The sequence below is a fragment of the Rhipicephalus sanguineus genome, chromosome 5 (assembly GCF_013339695.2).
Source record: "Rhipicephalus sanguineus isolate Rsan-2018 chromosome 5, BIME_Rsan_1.4, whole genome shotgun sequence".
Classification (NCBI taxonomy): Eukaryota; Metazoa; Arthropoda; class Arachnida; order Ixodida; family Ixodidae; genus Rhipicephalus; species Rhipicephalus sanguineus.
The window spans coordinates 100108153-100129593 of NC_051180.1; positions in this window are offsets into that span (position 1 = coordinate 100108153).

Sequence of the window (21441 nt, forward strand, 5' to 3'; positions counted from 1 at the left end):
ACGTGGCAGCAGAAAGCACAGGACCGGGTTGATTGGCGGAACATGGGAGAGGCCTTTGCCCTGCAGTGGGCGTAGACAGGCTGATGATGATGAGGGAAGGAGGCATCTGACGACACAGAACGCTGTGCGTCGTCAGATGTCTCCTTTCCTGTGGGTCCTCGTTCTTTGCTGCGCTATTTCAAAGTGAAAATTTACGTTATCGGTGTTGCACGAACGCACCTGAAGAACTGTCATGTAGTAAAATCAAATCTGACAAGCCGGTGCCCTTCTTTTATCACAGAACGTACACAAAATATTGTTGTTCGTAGCCATAACACTGCCATTTCCTTATCGAATTGCGTCATATAAATAGGTGGAGTGTTTCTTCCCCCCAGAATATAGTTGATCTGCGGCCTAGGGTGTAACTGCATAATCCTGCACAAGCATTGCGATGGTTTAAGCCAGGTAGCCAAGGTGTCGGGCGTACATTGAGGGGAACTGGATGTGATAGTAATTAATTATTTTGACAAGCGTGTTTATATGGATGATGCGGGACACGCAGACTATCCATCTTCATGCGTACGGCTTGAGGATGGTTTCCCACTCACGTGAGAGAAAGTGTCGTCTAAATTGCCCCCAATGCGATAGAACTTTTTTGTTGCAATGAAGACTTGCCTTCAATGCATAACACTTTGTGTGTACATATGTGTTAGATGTTTGCTGTAAGGTCAGTGCTGTTTACGAATGAAGCACCATGTTCCCAGCGGTCATTTCTGGTAATGCCGCTGTAGCGAAGGCTGGCTTGCAGTAGGAGACAGGAGCGTTCCTACTGTAAGCCTTGACATGTCCATATTAGATGGCATGCACCTGCTTCCATCACTGTAACGGAGTATTTTGACCACGTGGCACCCAATGGTAAGTGCGACCAGCTCCACGTTGAGATGCCAACCGGTGTCACGGGCACCCAGGCCGGAAGCCTTCTGAGCGCGACGTTCAACGCTCTAGCGAGGTGAATGGGGAGGGAGCAGACGCACGGTGGGACAAAAGCGGATGGCCTTGTCAGTTGGCAGAGTGTTGGAGGGAGATTGTTGCATGAGAGATGGATCTTTTTCGTTGAAAGGTATACTACGAAGAAGTCGGAAAGAACACGCAGAGATATGTCCCTAAGCTCAGTTTGGTATTTCTTGCTGTATTCCAAGCTTCAGAAAAAAGAGTGCCTAGTGCCATATGAAAGACGCTCGCGACCTCATCGAAGCGGTCTCGATCAACTAACACGTCTTACTGTGACAGTTATTGATTTTGCTGGTGCATTGCATTATGGTAACCTATGCAGATTTCTCAGCAGACTTTCGCAAGACATACTCAGTGTAAGATTACCCATTGTCCTTTTTAAAAAGATACGTACAACATCGACAGTTACGTCCAGTTCAATGCGGCATATTTAGCACTTGAATTGGTTATAACCTCATGCACCCGTGCGTCCTGTTCGTTCGACGACAACATTTGACATTATTCATGACACAATGACTCGTCATTAGACCTACGTAGCACACCTGTGTAGCATCGCTGTTGGCCCAACGCCGAGAAAGGCAATTTTCTTCACTGGTATTTGAACCCAGACCAGTGAGGCCATGTCCGTTTGGGAGCCAAGCGCGCTAACCACACAACTATGGCACAGCAACTGTTGTTGGCTATTAATAGCAGGGTAGGTGCAGTACGCCAACATTTCGATGAGTCCCTAACTAGCACATTGACTCGTTGCCGAATATGGTTCACGCGGTGGCATTGCAGGATATTTTTGCACTGCAGTTGTGGTATAAATATATTGGGTATAAACCATCTGAACTGAGAAAACAATAAAGGCTAACGCAAATCGTGTAGGTGCAAAATGCCCTTGTAACAGTGCATGAGTTTACAGCCGAAATAATCATTGAATCCGGCGGTATTGTTGCGTTCCTAACGAAATATTACACTGTGTTTAAGAACATGCACCGATGTTCAGCTCAGAAACGCAATTGCCTTTTCCCAGCAGGAGGAACTCTGCTTGGGACTAAATAAGGGGTACGAACAGAAGTCGTACAATATCACATTTGTCTAGCATAGCATGGGTCTTACAAAAGCTTCTATGTGGTTCACCGTTAACTGTGAGAACACCGAGTAATATATAAAAACAAAGATGCACGGTTCGCAATCTGCACTGATATTCTGTTATGGACTGCTGGCCTATATTCTTGTTCGTAGTAAAAAAGTAACTCATTCGCAGCACAAGAAAAACCGACAGAAGAGCGCAACCCAGAATAACGGGAAAGTGATCACCAGATAGCGTAACCGCGCATCAAGAAAATAAAAGGAAAAGTCTAGAAGGCATGGATCAAGATGTATGCACAAACCCAGCAGATGGCTCTGCACTGATGGAGAAGAGAACATCAAATAGTAAATGGGCTGAGCGTGAAACAGGAAGCGAGAAAGGGCAAATCTAACGGAGATTAGCATTGATTGCGATGGTAATTACGGATCAGTGTTGCAGCTTGAGCACTACAAGAGAGAATGGCGTGAAATAACATCGGCGCGGCGCTAACATGCGCCCTGTTTCCGAAGCTCTTTCTGTTGAAACCAACGTAATGCCGCTACCCGACACGAAGGGCTCAGAGTGTGTTATAGTTGGTCGATAATTAGCGCATCTGGCGTGCAGTTCCAGTCGCATGACCCTTACTTTTTCTGTCGTTCGCACGCGTCGAGAATTTAGTCACAAAGAATTACTTGTTTCTTTACTGTGATCGCACTTGATACATCGCTGAGTCGCCGAGAAGCACCTGCATATAAATGCATTTACGAAGATGATTGATGCGTTCACATGGATAAAAGTTATCTGCGTCTAAGCGCACGCAAGATAAAAGAAACGCGACACAAGCGTTCTGCCTTTCCTTTTCTGTGGTGTGCGAATATGCAGGCCTAATTTTTCCTATGATAAATATCCATAAACTAGCGCAGCTTTCCGTTGTTCACGCAAGTTTAGCAGGTCGTGTCCGGTGAATAAACTTAACTTTGCTAAAGAAGTCTCACTTGTTTTTTCGTGTGCCAAACACCATAAAGTGAATCGCAATTTGCAGGTCTGTTAGTTGGATGCTTTTTGGGGTTTAACGTTCTAAAGCGAATCACACTATGAGAGGCACCATAGTGGAAGATTCCGGATGATTCTGATCATCCGGGGTCCTTTAATGTGCGCTGAAATCGAACACCACATGGTCCTTAAGTGTTTCACCTCCATTGAAATGCGACAGCCGCGGCCAGGATCGAACCCGCGTCTTTCAGGTCAGCGGCCTATTACCATAATGATCGGGTGGGGGTGCTGGACCTCCCCGTCGCCTGAACCTGGAGCTGCGAACCAGAACAAGCGTTCCGATGGCGTCTCGGTGACATGGAAGCGTGCGGTGACTCTGCTGCAAGTCCTCGCACACACGCCGGCAGCTTGCCGTGGCAATCAGTATGACCCACTGACATCATCCTATATTCACCATGTTGTGCACCAGTACCATGGAACGTTGCGTGTCTTACGTCACGTGCAAGCCGTCTGATTCATTACAAGCTAAAACGCTCTGACCACAGGAGCCGCGTGGCATGAACACCAACATTCTGCATGCGGCTTGTGGCAGCGCTGGCTGTGCTGTTCGTTGTGTTAATCACGCTGTTAGCCACGCCGAATCGAGTCTGTCGTCATACGGGTCTGACCACGCCGCAGCGCGCCTGCTTATTTAGCAAGCTCATATTTACTGCAATTTGTAATGCCCTTAAATCTGCTACCCTTACTAAATGACATTTAGAATTTTCGCTAAAGCTGCTGCATTCATTTCGCCACCCTTGCGTCGAAACTGTGGCTTTATTTCGTTAATTGGAGCGCACATTTTTAGCCGGCGCAGCTGGATTGAACCTGGGCTCCTGGCCGCAGAGGCAAGGACAGGAATTATTCCCCGGAACTTACCTATAAACAGCGCCGCAGAAAGAAGGAGAAACAGAACAAGAAACAGGAAGAAAGATAAACAGAGAAACAATGGAAAATTATTGCCTGCAAAGGCAACCCGGACGCGGGAATATATCGATCCTCTCGGGCAACCATGCGGAGCAGGGTACCGAACCCTCGACAACACAAAGAAAAGAAGCGAGCATGTCTCGTTCCAGCCTCTAATTGGGAGCCCCGGCTTTGAGGATCATTACGGCAGTGTTCGATTGTGTGCTATGGATTGCGCCGCTGCGAGAGAAGGAAAGAAAGGCAAGGGGAGGAAGGCGCCTTCTCGAGGTCGTTTATCAGATATGCCCCTCTGAGGAAGACCGCGATAGCTTGGCAGGTAGATAAAAGGACAAAAAGCTGAATGGAGCACAACATTGGAGGAAGACCCCGAAAAGCAAGAAAGACCAGCAGGGGCGGAGCTACGCACTTCCTTATTGCCATTTCCTTTCACGATCAGCAAGCCGCCGCCACTTCCTGTGTGAGGACTGTGCTTTTCTTGTCGAATGGCTGGTAATGGTCCGTGAGGCAACAACACATCAAGCGCACGGCGACCGATGCATTCGACGCTCCTAAGATGCCGATGAAGCTTCGTAAGAGAGGCTGGGAAATTGAAGGTAAGAAAGTAAGCAGATAGTGTTCCTGCGAACCATTTGGCTCGGCGGTTAGCGACTGCGCGTTCATACTACATAGGCAAGACGCCAGGCAGTGAAATTGGCAGACGCGGTGCAAAGGTAAGGGCTTCGCTAGGTGCGCGGATAGGGCAGGAAAAGAGACAAATAAGTGGTATTGCTAAACAGATAGTAAAAAAGAAAGAGACGCCGTCTAAAAAACGTAATGTATCAATAATAAATGTTACGATAAAAATTACGAAATTATTATGAGCCACGCCGTGGTGGAGGGCTTCGGAAATGTCGACTACTTGGGATTCATTAACGTGCACCCACATTTAAGCACCCGGGCCTCTAGCATTCTGCTAGATGCCCGTGTGCACGAATATGCGGCCGCCACGGCTGGGATTCGACCTCGCGACCTTCGGTCCAGCAGTCGAGCACCGTAACCCCTAAACCACCGCGGCGGGTAAATAAAAAGTCTATTCAGTCAAAGGATAGATAAACAGTCACTGAAATATATCGCAGGACTTAGATAATACAATTCGCACGTCGCGGACAAGAAAACGGGGCAAAGCTGGAAGGCGAGCGAACAAGGTTTAATGTCCAGTTTTTTGCAGTTACGTATTTTGGTCGCGTACTTATTTCTTCAATATTTATTTCCCATATATAAGCATACACCATCTCATTCAGCTGTGTGATTGCTAACTTTATATGCAGCTGAGAATTGAGAAATCTCCTCGCATCACCGATCTGACCGAAGGAGAATTGATATTACTTGGGATGCTATTCGTCGGGGGCGTCAAAAGCATAAGAAAGACGAACGCCAGCACTCACTCTCCCCCCTCATCTTTCACCCTTATTTTTTTTATGCAGGAGTCAGCCGTTCGAAGGAGCTCAATATCTACGCAACGACGAAAAAACAAATATTGCGAGCAGGGACAAGACGCAATACAAATGCGACGGTGGCGGCAATTTTCAGCGCGGTGGAAATTATCACCTCTATATGGCAGCATATCGTTTGTCTTTTAGTTCGACACCGCCGCTAATTTCGGATACAGCAGAGTCGAGCCAATTTTTCACCGGTTTATATACGCGATGCAGCAGCTGGTTCTACAGGGCCCATACAGATTTTGAACACTTGATACGATGCCATACACGCTACACCACGTCATTATTCTCGGAAAGCCAAACAAAATGCTGAATATATGCAACGCAACGACGTATGTGCACAACGCGTAGTCATTTTTTGTGTTTCTACGGGATGCTCAAGATGCGAGGTTCCATAGGAAGCGCTCGTCATAGGTGCATGGAACTCGATGAGGCAGCCATGACGCAATGCCATCTCGCAAGAACCTAATATTACAAAAGAAGCGATGAACATGAATTCCAGACCTTCTCGTAAGAAAGAAAAGATGCGTTATTGGCGTACTCTGTGGCGCATATTATCGCGAAGCGTTTCTGATTAAAAGGGCAGTATCCCAAATACAGTGTATAACAAGCCTATAATGGCATCTCCGCTTAATTGTTTCAGCAGGCGTTGAGATGCTTGAAAAAATCATAACAAGTCAGCCAAGCTGCACCGGCAACTCAAAGCGGGATGCGTTTCTAATGCGGATAATTCCTTATCTTCAAGCGGATTTGCTTTGTCAAGGAAGCTTTGTAACTGTTAAGCACGATTCCCGATGCGCTGTCAAAGTGTTTTGAGACTACTAGTCAAATATGTGATTATTTTTTTAAAATATAGATTTTATTGGTTTTAACACTTAGATCTTAAATAGACAGACTTTTTAGAGGGCGAAAAATGGCGAACCTTGTACCAGGCGCTAAGACGCGCAAGCCTTAAAACAACGAAACTCGACGATTCTGAAGACTAATCTGGTTGCTTCTAGGTTGTTTCTAGGCCTTAGCTAGGTGACGAGGGCTGTTTCTAAGTTGCTTCTAGGTCGTTGCTAGGCTTTAGCTAGGTGATGCGAGGTTGTTTCTACGTTGATTCTCAGCGTAGAGAGAGATGTTCGAGTTAAACCACACAGGGTCACAGACACGACACGGATGTCTAAACTCCAGAGACAGGAACTCGCGCTGAAACCAAGCGTTCGGACCTCTCATAGATCTACGGGCACGTCTTCGTTGGCGTAGGCCTTCCGTCGCTTCGTGGTCTTCTCGCAGCCGCCGTTGCCTTCCCCGTTCCCTAGTTTCGGACTGACTGTTGCCTTGCTCTTTCTTTGTGGAGCAGTGGTGAGTAGTGATATTTACACAATTTCTGTGGCACATAAAGGTTCAACTTAAATTGGGGACGACGCAGCGAGCGATGGAAAGGAAAATCATAGGTGTAACCTTAAGAGACAGGAAGAGAGCAGAATGGGTCAGGGAACAAACGGGGGTTAAGGACATCATAGTTCAAATCAAGAAGAAGAAATGGATATGCGCCGGGCACGTAGCACGTCGGCAGGATAACCGGTGGTCATTAAGGGTAACTGACTGGATTCCAAGAGATGGCAAACGCGTGAGGGGGAGACAGAAAATTAGGTGGGTAGATGAGATTAAGTAGTTTGTAGGTATAACGTGGCAGCAGAAACCACAGGACCGGGTTGATTGGCGGAACATGGGAGAGGCCTTTGCCCTGCAGTGGGCGTAGACAGGCTGATGATGATGATGATGATGATGTGGCACATATCTCTTTATGATGATGAGATTTTACTGATAGGCCGTACCAATTTCTGTGGCACATACCCATTTGTGGGGCTAACTGTTGTCTTTTTCATTTTGAGGGGGTCAGTGGTGAGTAGTGGGAGTTGCCCCATTTCCTTGGCACATACCAGATAGGCCACACACATTCCCAGGATTTAGGGACACTTGTGCGTGGCGCCATCTCTCGGCGGGAGGAACGGCGTCCTGCCATAACTGAATGGGAAATGGGCCAAAAAAATCATATCTCTTGAAAAAAGCAAGCTATCAAAAACGACTCGGGTTTCTATACAGTCGAGACCTACTGGAACGTTTTGGTAAAATTGCAGTATCGCACTACAAAGCATGTGGCTTCCCGAAACAATTAAACACCAGCCATTAGAAACACATGGGGCGCCATTGTGAAATTTTAAACACTCTGGCAAGCCACACGATTTGTAGTGCGACACTGTAATTTTAACAGAATGTTGAAATAAATCTATACTGTATAGAACCGGGAGTCGTTTTTGACAACTAACATTTTTTCGCCAGATATGATTTTTTCTAGTATATTTCCCATTCAGTTACGGCAGGCCACCGCAGTCACCGACGAGAGATGGCGGTACGTGTATATGTCCCCAAATCCTGGTCATGGTATAGGCCGCGCAAATTACGGCTGCCTTAAAGAGCTTTGCTGTTTTAAGGAAACAAACGAATGGATTAGTTTGACGCAAAGAAATCCCAGTTCACATTAATATTTCGCAATGATCTCACGTGAAATGTCTGAAGTAACGCAGCTTGATGCTTGTTCGAAGCTGCGGCGTCAGCTTCCAAGCCTACGAGGCGCATATATGAATGTCAATGAGGCGTAGACGCAATTGCTCATTCACATTCGAAAGTATCGTTGAAAGCGTTTAGGTTTATGCGTCACAGAGAAACCAATAAGGAAACTTGGTTGACGAACAATGAGATCTGGTCGTATGCAGAGTTACCGCCGAGTTATGATAACAAACCGCCATTGTTTTTGAGCATCGCCACACGCGCTTCGTGAGACGTTGAAGAATAGCAACCAGAACTTCGATTAACTGAGAATATTTCGAAGATGCCACTTTCTGAACAGGCCCACCGGAATTAAAAACCTTTCAGAATCTGTAAGCACACTATCTAAGAGGCTGCAGGTTCGTCTATACTCAGGGATACATAATTTCAAACGACGACGCATTCCTCATTGGTTAATGTGGAGTTCTTACGGTACGCCTTATTATGGGCGGCTTTCTTTGCGTCGGCACGACTAGATTAAAGGCCGCCGTGCTGCTTACGCGTCTCACAAATAATCTCGCAAATGCGTAGCATTATTCTTGCAGCGTCTGTAATGCAAGAAACGCTTCTTTCGAACACAACACTGTTTACAGCGGCGGGCTCAGGCCATGGCAGGGCTAGCTTGAGTCCCGAAGCACGGATCCACTGGCCCTGCCGGGGTCTTCTATCCGATCATATTCAATTAGAAGTGTCTTTTTCTCTCCTCCTCAGCGACAGAAACTAAAGCCGCGGGTATGCATGCGCAATGATTTGTCGCATTTTACATAGTACGAGTGACGAGGAACACGTTCGTAATTTATAATTATGTTCAACAGAACGCATTGTTCCGCCTTATTTTGCGTTAGGATGTTGAAGGTGAAGAAGTTATTATATAATAGGGAATATGCATAGTTGACAAAAGCTACAAAAGTGACATCAGAAGGGAGGGGGGGGGGGCGATGGTGCAAAATGTTTTTATTGGGAAACCGCAAGCAAACGTCTAACGCAATCGACACAGCAAAGATCTGAACGAAGGCTCTTTTGTTCTTTCTAGGTACTTGCATTTATTTGTGCCAGAAAGCGCGCACTGACGGTATCCTTGAAGAAGCGCTTTTTTGCTCAGCTACGCTTCAGGAAGCTGCTCAAAGAAGCCTTTTTGAAAAGCCTTCGTATCTTTGATTGTCTAGTTCAATTACTCTGGCAGCATATGTAAATAAATAAGCAAACAAACAAATAAGAACGACCGGCGAAATTCTGTGGTGAGCGGTTTGATCATGGTATACATATAGATAGATATCATGATCATGGTATGCCCGTAGGCCAATTTCTGACTTCAACCTGTTGTCTGGTTGAAGTATGCAAATTTGGTTGAGTTAATTGGTAGGTGTTCACTACGATACTGCACCGTAGCTCACACGCAACAAACGCGGACACTGACACACTGTTCGTCATCGTCCTCGTTGTCTGTGTGCACGCCACGGTGGCGCGATGTTGTATTTGTTTTCCGAATTTCACTCAGAGATATGCTGCTTATCGCGTGCAACTCTCCGCGGAATTCAATACAGAAAAGGCGAAAGACCGACGTAAGCGTGGAAAAAAACAAACAAGACCTGCTTTTTATAAAGCCTGAACAAACGGAGGGGGCCTGTTTGTGAAGCGCTATACCGAATGTTCGAAGCGACGCTAGCAGGAAGCACCTCAAGAAGAGTAAACACATGGGTGTTATCCGCGAAAACCCTCTAGGGATTCTGTCGCGGCAGAGAGTAAACAAGGCCAGCTTTATTTTTCTTATGTCAATTTGTTATACGGCGCTCTGTCACGGAGCTTTAGGTTAGCTCGGTTACGCACTAACACAAGCACGCAGGCACCGACGCAGACAAACACGAACACGTCTATGTGTACTTGTACATAACAGTTGCGCATGTATTGCGCGCGTGCAGTAATGGCGCTATTATTATTAGCAGATACTAAATTATTGCATGGTGTTAGCCAGAAGCGCTTGACTATTCCCATTCAGTGTCTCTTAGGGAGAAAAACGGGTACGGAAGCCCTCTGAGTACGTCCAGATATTGTGGTGCTTCTCAACGTACGCAGGAAACTGAAAATAAGAATCTAATGTGTCTTTCTATTCTTTCACGAAATGCATCGCCCTAAATGGAGCCCAATTGCCAGGCGTCGCTTGCCACACACACGCACACACACACGCATGCACATACACACACGCACACACATACACACGCACACACACACGCGTTTAGACGCAGTCTTCTCAGCTTCGCACTTGGCTCGTCTACTAGCTGTTAACTTGAGCACATTGATGTTTTCTTTGAGCCTACAGGCAACACCAAAAACACAAACAAAAAAGGCAGCAAGAAACTCATCTCATACTGTGGCTCAGCTTCGCGCCGCGTGCATTTGCCAATTTCTAGGCAAGTTTGGAACATTAGAGTTTTTCTTTTTGTTCTTCAGGAGAACAATTTGAAGTGATGTGCTGCTGCCTTTGTAGAACAATCGAGGGGGCATGCGACGTCCCCTGTTCAATTTCCGCACTCCAACGATGTTACCATTTGTTATGAAGTTCCCCGTTCATATAAAGAAAAGTGACGTTGTCTTTGAGGCTGTGGAATGTAGGAAGCGCACCGCGAAAAACATGCAGAACGACAGTAGGCGGGTGGGCGGGGTGAGGAGATTCAATTGCGAGGCGCCTTGGTGCAACATAGACTTCTAAAGTGAAATCCCGCAGCTACAGCAAAAGCAACTACTAGAAGAATTTTAGTGGGTTGTGTGTTGGCTCAACGGCTCGAAGACAGCGTCTTCAAAAGGGGCAATTTCGATCTGGAACTATGAGACAGACGTTAGGAGAGAAAAAAATCATTAAATAATAAAAACGTTAAAGTAGTTATTTTGGTCTGACCTCCTAGTCCAGAAGCCCAATGAAATTTGCCACCGTCCCACTCAGCTGAAAGCGATTAGAATAGAAAACGAAGGGCCTAGGACTCCGGCAAGTGTTGGACTTCAAAATTGTAGCATTCGTAACGCGTCTGTACCACTTCCACCAAAGGTGACAGATATCTGAAGCATCAAATAGTCCGTAGTTCACTATCTAATTAGAATAGTCGAGGAAACGGAGGCGGAAGTGCTTTGTCTTCTGCGGTAGGCATAAGCGCACCTTAATCCCACTAGCGTTCCTATCAGCTGCATTAGATTCGCAGTGTAGCCCGAACGACGCAGACAGTAAGCGTCATGCTGGCTTTATCTAACGTTTCACTTGGCGAGATGAAAAATCCTTGATTGGAGGTGTCTCAGGGGCCAACGTTTCGACAAGTACACCTGTCTTTGTGAAGTTTTCTTGTAGGAACGTTGGCTCTAGCGACACTCTCTGTTCAAAGATTTTTCATCTGAAAGCTTTCATCTTTCCCTCAACTGCCGCTTTACTTGGATTCCACCTGGTGCTGTATGACGCCAATGCTTTCTCGCTACCCGTGGTCCAACTTTAGCATGTAAGGCAGTGGTTCTCAAATGAGGGTCCACGAAGCCATTTTTGGAGGACCGCGGAAACCATTTTCGAAAAAAAAGAAGAAAATAAACGCGTTTTTTGGAGACACACTATGTTCCGTGAAAGCGGCCCCTTCTGAATTTTGGTATGCTTCACCGCAATACTTCAGCCGTTGCGGCGGAGCGAACCTATGTTTCCACTTCTCAGTGAGATGGCTGTTGTAAAGCTTTCGTTGCAGATTTCTAATGCACGCGAGCATACTTTTTCTATGCTTGCATATCTTAAGGGCAAACGTAGCTAGAAACACGTTGAATGTGGCTGCAGGCCACACAACTTATTGACAAGCTGTTGAGACAAATGAGCATGGCACTTTAGTTTGACCATTCTTTGTCAGGAAGAAATAAAAGGCACATATCTGACAGTGCACATTGTGGTAAGCAATGACCCTTCCCTTTTCTCTATCTGCGAGGGGTCCCTCATCACTTAGACCAGTCCACAAGGGGTCCCGAAACATCGATGGCTGAGAACCACTGATTTAAATGTGTCGCGCTGCTAAGCTCCCGGCCACGCCGGTCATATTCAAATAGAGAGGATACTGTAAAAACTGCGCGAAAAACGTGGACAAAGGGAGAAACGGTCCGTTTCTCCCTTTGTTTACGTTTTTCGAGCAGTTTTTACAGAATGCATTACCAACTTGCCCAACAGTCTGTTCTTCTAAAGGAGGATGCGCTAGAAAGCCCGCATGATCAATTTAGGTGCATGTTAAGAGCTCCAGGTAGCTAAAATTTGGAGTCACCCGCTTCGACACACGTCATAATTATGTCGAGGATATGACACGAAGAATTCCAGAAAGTACTTATTTAATAGTTTTTATTCAATCGTATTTCGTGCGCAATGATTATTCTTTGCCCGCCACGACACTGCTAATATCGGAGTTTTGTCAACTTGTAGTGAAGCTCTTGTTTCTGCCCAACAGCATTTCTTCTGAATGTTCCTATTATGCAAACACGTCGCACCCGCGTATATTCAAAGAATTCTTCGAACTGTCGAACGCAATGCCATGGCTTGCTATCGCTGTCAAAACTTGGGTCTTCTGGTCAAAGTGCCAATGTTGTTATTGTCCCCGTGTAGTGCACCATGAAAACGGGAACTACTAATCCAACTATTCAGTAAATGTAGTCGCAGGCCCACAATAATCGCGAGATAAGTCTGATCGCACACAATACTAAATTACAAGGCCTCGCGTACTGATACTAATAATACCATGATATACGAGTACCTCAAGTAAAAGATGAAGAACTGTTACTTGCGAGCATGCCACCAAACTCAACATGGACAACATAGCTCCTTGCAAGTTAAAGAAAATGTGGTTGAAGGAATATGGTTGAAGGACGGTGAATGAATCGGTTTAACACGAAAGTGAAATATGCCTTCAGAGAAGCAGTTGAATATTTAGTGTACATCGATAACATACATTACTGTCGGTACTTGGCGCGCATGGCATCGTTTGACGTGGATGCACCCACGTGGCACATCTGCATCACGACGAGTAACATCCATGACGATGACCAACCACCGACGTATGGACGTTCATCTACTAATCGGCATCATTCGAGAAATTACCTCGTATTTACCGCGCGGCTTCGTGTTGGCGGACTGCTTCGGCGAAGGTACGACAATATTGAGTCCTGCTCCATTGTGTGCAGCAGCAAGTTGAGTTGCAACGCGCTCAGGTTGAAATGTGGGAAGCAGTGTTCGTAGCTTGAGCCGTAGCCGACCTGCCGGTGCATCGAATCTCAGACGCCATTGCCAATGTGCAGTCATTCACTTCACTGCCCTAGACAGTGACAACGCCCCTGCCTACCATGCTAAAATGCGCATGAGAAGGAGAAGCTGTTGGATATATAAGGCGCGTTCCTGAAGCTACGTACACGTGTGACGGTAGCGAAGTAGGTAGAACGCCTGGCACCTATCGTCGTCGACAAAGAGGTTAGGGGTTTGATTCCCAAGCACCCCACGTCAACATAGCTTTTTCTTCTAGTTTTTCTCTGTCATCTGTTCCTATACATTTTACCCACGTCATTTCCGTGACGACGATGACGTCAGTGAAGCCTTGGTGGGTCGCAGCATAAAACACATGTTAAATAGACATTCATGGCAATAATGTCTATAAAATCAAGGTATGGCTCCTAAATAGGCTGCCTGATACAGCTCGAGGCCTGACATTCAGGAGGCCATCCTGGCGTGGGCTGAGAGGGCAGAGAGGGCCCACTGCAAGTAGGTCCTCCCCCCGCCCTCTGTCCCATTGCCCCCTTCCCGTTAACCAGGGACATATAAAATTGGGCATTCATTAATTCATTCCTAAATGGTTTTGAGTAGGGGACATTATATTCTTTTATTCGAACAAAGTTTCGATAAATCGTTCTGGTCTTTCTTAAAAATTTACGAACTACATCTTCAAAAGGGAATGTATTGTACAATATTGCGATGCCAAAGCAGCGAATACAAAAAAGAAAGGAAAAACAGCAAAATGATTTTTCCATGCAGTTTACTCACAGAATTCTGTCAGAGTTAGCTAATATATATGTTTACCTAAATTTCAATTACATATGAATTGTACTTAACAGACCTCTTGTTTTACCTAGGTGCATTTGGGTTGTTTTTACATACATTTTCCCACCTAATATCAAGCCATTTTATGTAGCGGCTATCATGTCTAAGCTACTTAAGCAAAACTTATTTGCTGCACACTGTGACACCAGTGTTACATTTCTCTTTACCAGTCTTAAGAAGAAACAATAGCACAAGGAAGGGTGTTTACAATTTGTGGTACACCAAAGTATTTGTTATTACCGTTGCCTTCTTTCCAGCTTTCAAAGGTCAGAGCAGGCAAGCACGAATAGGCTTCTCGTCAGTGAGATATATTAAAATGCGCTTGTACCAAGATATATTTTCATTATATTTGTTAATAGATTGGCAACCGATTCTCGAAACAGCTTTCCAAAGCGATAACCCTGTTCAAACACACCTCGGGCAAAGAAAGCTCTAGAGACAATAGCAGAAAATTCTTCAAATGAATCTCGGCAGTATTAAAATTTTTATCCCAGCCGAAACTTCGCATTTCGCGATCGCTTCTCGTACGTTCAAAACTGCATATGATTGCGGCCCCTTCGAATATATATGCTAACTCTTCTAACGAGCAGTCGAACTGCGAAACCGGAGCAGTGATCTGTACCTTTGCCTTTCGAGCGCGAGCCAAATCTGATGCGACAAAAAAAACAGAATGGCAGAAATAATCTGCGTGTCGCTTCCGCATTTTCCCGTCTCCCCCTAGAGCATTTCCTGTTACACTGTTGACATTCGCACCTTTTTTCTTGTAGCGTAGCTTTCTATACTGTCGTTTTTCCGCTAAACTGCGCTGTAACGAAACGCGGATGCAGCTGCAAACGCTACCGGGAAAGCGCAATCAGGATGGTAACGTATAAAGTTACGAAAAAGAAGATAACGGTACACAGACAAAAGCGTAAAAGCTACAATGAACAACCCCGTAAATGCTGACACGAGGGTAACGGAGCGTTGAGTTCGGCAGGTCTGGTGAAACGTGCTGGGCCCGATGTGAGCGTTTTGTATTGTTTCCTCACCTTCTTTGATTCGGCGGCGCGCAGTATTTGTCGAAACCTTCGCAAAGGCTCTTACTCTGTTGGTTTTGGGGTCGAATATCTCTCTCTCTCTCTCTTTGTTTCACTCTTTCCAATGTGCACTTATACTTGTTTCTAGAATGTGAGTGAGAATCAGAGAGGAGGGAGTACTGTCAGAGTCATCGCTTCTCCCTCTCTTTCATCTCTTAACAACGTAACCTGGCGCTGTGAAAATCTTTTCAAAAAGAAAGGAGAGGCAGAAATAGCCCCAGTCTCTCTTTCTCTCTCGCTTTTCGCACTCTCTGACCTCAATTCGAAGGCCGCAATACTTCTCGCTTTTTGGATCTTCCCATTCGATGCTTCCTCTATCTCCACAGAGACCATTCTTTTGCGGCCTGAGAAAGAGCATCGATTTCTGTTAAATCGATGTGCGATAAAGCGCAACCGCAAGATCACCGCCGGCTTCCAACATTTCCTATAGCGCGCGAGCTTTTGGAGGAGCGGGAGAGTCTGCGCTTGCGTAACGGAAAAGCAAAAAAATTTGATTTTTGTTGTCCTAATGAACCTGAAGTATGGAGTAGCTATGCAATCAAGTTATGCGATGAAGCTATGCCATTTAGGTCGCAGCAGCCCATGCACAACACATTTACGTCCTGCGTGTCGGGATCTTGACACTGGGTAATCTATGCGTCCTTTTTCTAATTCTTCTTAATTTTTTTTGCTGGAACAATATTCCTTAACGCCGTGTCGTTTATCACACGAGTTACATATTTTTAGTTTCCTTGTATATAAACAGACGGGAAATCTCTATTGTAGAGCAGTTCCAAAGATTATTGCACCAAATAAAAGAAACACTGTTTATAATTTTTGTTGTATTTTTGTCACCGCAGTGGCTTCCTGTGAAAAGCGTTGACGGCAGAAGCCAAGCTTTTACAGTCGTTGTGTGAATGGACTTCGCGTTTATGTGATTTGTTTTATTCCTTCACTGACTTATACGAACTGACTTCAGGTGCCATTTAGACTAGCACTTTTCCTGTATGTGATTGTCACTGATTTTATTATCGGTCAAAAGAAGTAGCACCAACATTTCCAAAAAAAGTACCAACATCTGCTACAGAACATTTATTTTTAAAATGGCGAAATTGCTCAGCCGAAGTTCACAATAGTGATTCGCGACCCTATTAACATTCATTCATTCATTCATTCATTCATTCATTCATTCATTCATTCATTCATTCATTCATTCATTCATTGCGAAGTGTCCCTACACCTTATAAATTTGCTGAATACTGTTTTTTTTTTACGGTCGCCACTAATCCAGTGGTCAGACGTACCTTAAGAATCCCCACGCTGAAAATTAACATGTCGGAGATAAAATAGCCCGATGTACATGTGGAAAGCACAAGTTCTTCCAGAGCGCACACGCACTCGCAGACTTCGAGACTTTCGTATGATCTTTCTTTTGTTCCTCATCTTAATGCTGAGTGCATGCACAGTGCTTCCTATCTTTTTTTTGTTTTTACACACTTCTGCCCATGTACATACGGTGCTTTCATCGTTCGCACATCTCCAGCAGCTCTGGTTTTGCTTTGCAATTTTTATAAACGACCGTTTCGTAGTAAGAACAGTTTATCGTTTCTCTGTGTCGAAAGGAAAAAAGGCCCAGAATTTAATGCAGCTCATTTAATTCCTGGCAAATGTTTAGTGGCGCCGAAGTTCAATAAACAGACCTACGCTTCTTCCACATTATTGTCTCTTCCTTTGTCATATCTTTCCTTATATTTCACTCAAGTGCGCCCTTACTGCAACCATCTGTTTTTCCTGTTAAAGCTGCCCCGCCACGGTGGTCTAGTGGTTATGGCGCTCGACTGCTGACCCGAAGGTCGCGGGATCGAATCCCGGCCGCGGCGACTGCATTTTCGATGGAAGCGAAAATGTTCGAGGCCCGATTACTTAAGTTAGGTGCACGTCAAAGAACCCCAGCTGGTCGAAATTTCCGGAGCCCTCCACTACGGCGTCTCTCATAATCATATCGTGGTTTTGGCAAGTTAAACCCCAGATATTACTATTATACTGTTAAAGCTGTTTGAGTACATTCTTCCATCCCATACGCACGACATCATCAACAATAAAGAGGTGCAATATTTCATCATTTGTATACGTGGTTTTGGACACGTATTGCGCTGTTTGAAAGAGTACACCTGCTACGCCTTTTATCAGTCATGAGAACGAAAACCAATAAAACGTACCTTAGCTCTTCTTGAGTATCATTCACACGTTTGAAAGGAAATATTGTGAGGACTAAAGGCTGTTACGCATGGCAAACATTCCCAAGCTTTTTTTTATTACGACATCTTTCAATGTTGCATCTTGCATTATCTGGCTTGAGCAAAATATGCATAATTTTTATACTTATTACAAAACTTATATATAAAAGATTTCAAATGCGAAGCGTTTTTCAGCGGTCCAAAGACACTCTGGGCATTACCATCTATCTATCTATCTATCTATCTATCTATCTATCTATCTATCTATCTATCTATCTATCTATCTATCTATCTATCTATCTATCTATCTATCTATCTATCTATCTATCTATCTATCTATCTATCTATCTATCTATCTATCTATCTAGCCGCCTATGGGCGCTCTTGTCGTCGTCTCGTTAACTTGGTATGTACCAAAGTTGGCATAGGAGGCCGTGAATGAATGATGAACACGATTCAAAGGTCGTGGCATGAATAATGTCATTTTATCCGCGCACGTCATTAAACTCTTTCCACCAGTCACATGTGGCACATACCCGCATAACACGGCGCCTGGTATACGGGTATGCGCCACAGGTGTTCTCTAGTATATGCCGGCCCCATGAACAGCGAGAATTCACTTTGGAAGTATTAACGGGAAAGCGTTAAGGAGGTCGTGTCGCAGAAAATCCGGTGCTGGCATTGACGGCGTTGTCGATGAAAGAAAAAAAATCATGGCTGATCCCTCTGTCATGGGGCTCGGTATAGCACGAAATTGAAACGTGCATTCACAGGCGTAGTTGAGCGTTTGTTGTGCATTGTTTCGGCACAAGGGCGAAGGAATGAATGCTATAGCAAAAAATTGTAACGACACGAAGAACGGCAAGCGGCTCAAAACTAGCAATGCACTGCTCGAGCAGAAAAGACGCACGGAAAGAACATACACAGGATGAGCGCGAACTAACAACTGCCACAGCTCGACAGTTAAAGTGCGCTTCTCCAACACAAAAGAGGACGCGCGAAATGAACGCACAAGTATACACAGGGATTAGCGCCAACTAACTCTCACAGTTTTAACTTGATTTTGTGTGAGCAGCGCGCTTCTTTGGCAAAAGCGGCCGCTGCAGTGGCGCGAAGGGACGTTAGTGCTCTCTGTAAGTTCATCGCAAACATGCAATGAGAGCACCAGACATACAGCCACTCCCCATCCCGAGATAAGCGCGCGCGCACGAACGACCACGCCCTGTGGAGGCAACGCGCGGGACGACGACCTTTAAAGCGCACCCTTCGAGCCCTTGACGCCATCTCGCTAGTGATAACGACAACACGCCAAAGTGCCGCCAATGTCTCAGTACCGCCAACGGTAAATGGTGTACATAAATAGCTCGCCGTTAGTATGCTGAAGAACGTGCCATTTATGGCCGAGTCGGTACGCGTTGCGGAGCGAGGGCTCGTAGGTTTGATTCCTCGAGACGGAACTTTTAAAATGCGAAGCATTTCTTAGCGAACCTCTGGCACTTTGCGCGTTTCTATTTACGTATCTATCTATCTATCTATCTATCTATCTATCTAGCCGCCTACGTCTGGGTGCCCTCATGAACGCCTCCTTAACTTGCTGTAGACCAAAATTTGCATGGGAGGGTAAGAGGATTTTACGAATATGATTGCCGGGTCATGACATGAATAACGTTAAAATCCTGTCGCGTACGTCGCCAAACCCTTTCCACTAGACACGTGTGGCACATCCCGTTTACCACGGGTCGCGGTGTACGGGTATGCGCCACAGGTGATTGACAGTTTATATCTACCCAGGAACGGCGAGAACAGACATTGGTAATTTAAATGCTAGAACGTTAAGAAAAACCAACATCGGCAGCGTTGACTGAACGAATGGAAAAAATGAAAATTAGGATCCCCGCAGGAATCGAACCCAAGCATTCTGCGTGGCAAACAGGTATTCTACCACTGAGCCACGCCAGGTCTATAAACTGGTTTGGAAAAAAAGCCTACGCATGCGTAATATCGGTTCAACGTCATTGTGGTTGTGGTGCTGGCTATCTAAATTTACAAGAAAGCAATAACATTACATGCAACTCGATGTGTAATCCTACGATACAGGCGTCATATCATAATAAGATCTGTAGTTCCAGTGTTGGCTCCGCTTTTATAGCAGTCTAATAAACATTACGTTTGTATTTCTATGATTCAGCAAGCTGTATTTAAGCATTGCTCGACCCCGGAGGCATACATTACCGAATTACATATGATATCCACATCACCGCACCGTAAAGTGCACTTCGTCCACCAGAACGACGCAGTGTCCTCTGATTTCTTACGAGGCTGGGCGATGGCCTTATGCTGACCGAGGATGATGCCAGATTGATTGACAGCCGCTTTGTAGACTAGGCTACGTAGGCCACATACGCCCAGGTAGTCTACGAATACGACAAGCACCATCCACTGATGTTGGTCTACGTAGCACTAACCAGGCCTACCAGCCTCGACGGCCTATACTCACCAACGCGAAGGGGGGCTTCAGTTCCGGCATTTCGCCGGCTCTGTTGACCGACAATTTGTCGACGAAATGACCGAAGCATCCACGAATTCAACAGCTCTACTATAACCACATACTTCACTACACATGGACCCCTTCTCACCACGATCACGACCGGATCCTATAATAAGTCATGACCAGCTGCTGGTGCTCACTGATAACGGGGATGATGCCCTTCCTCAAGAACTGTCAAGAACTCTTACACACATGCAGACGGGTTCGTGAAACGTGCGTGCGTTCTCGGGACACGTATGCACTACATATCAGCTTACCGCTTCTCTGGTGTCGGTAATACCCACGTTGCCATTGGCAGAGTTACCCAATCGTAAACAACTGGTTATATAACACATATGCGTCTCTTCAACGTATATATCTGGTATAAAATTTATACAAATCTTTAGCGTTATTTTGTGTCGCTAAGTAAAAAAAGTTACACCACAGTCACGTACCCGCCCCATGCTTCGCATAACGTAGACTCCCACGGTACGTAGGATCTGCCGAATTTTTTCTTTCAGATTTTTTTCTTCGCTATCTGTTAGTGTATATTATACAACGTCATATTCGTTGCGGAAATATCTCAGTGAACCCCGGCATCAAACACTTTCGTGTTAAAATCCGGATTGAAGCAAACAATAAAAAAGGGGCGAAGCTTGGACTAAGTCGCTCAAGGCTTCAAACAGCGAAATTGACAATTCTGGAGGCTAATCTGGTTGCTTCTAGGTTGTCGTTAGGCTTTAGCGCTGTTAGTCACGACATGGATGTCCAAACCCCCGAACCGAGCGCTCGCATCTCTCATAAATCTACGGGCACGTCGTCGTTGGAGCAGGGCTTCTATCGCTTCGGGATCTTCCCGCATCCGCCATTGCCTTTCCCGTTCCCTAGTATGGCATATTTGCACTAGTCACGAAAAGTTTTTCAATCTTTTTATGCCTTTATTCCCATTGTTTCTCTCTATCTTATTTCTTTTTCTTTTTATAGCTTTCTATCTCTCGCTCAGTGAACCAGGGGTGAGTAGTGGGATTTCCTCCTCCTCACCATCACATCTCTTACTTCTCTTTCCCACCTCCTTCGGCACTATACCAGGGCTGGCAAAGATACTTTGAAATTGTATCGCGATACGATACAAGATACTCAGGCAAGACGTATTTGAGATACAGATACAAGATACTTCCGGAATAATTGTATCTGATACGATACTTCCCAAATGTATCTTAAGATACTTCTATACATTGCAGATTTGCTATCATAGATCTATATTATGAAGCAGCAAAGGCCTATGTAGAAATGTGTTTACTTGAAAATTTCTTAACTGCAACCAACTTTGCTTAATTTTAATAAAATACCTTGGTGTATCACAAGATACTTTCTTGCTCAAGTATATTACTTTCATTCCTAAACAACCTATTGGTATTTTTTGGGCTGCTTAACATGACAACTCTTTAACCGCTG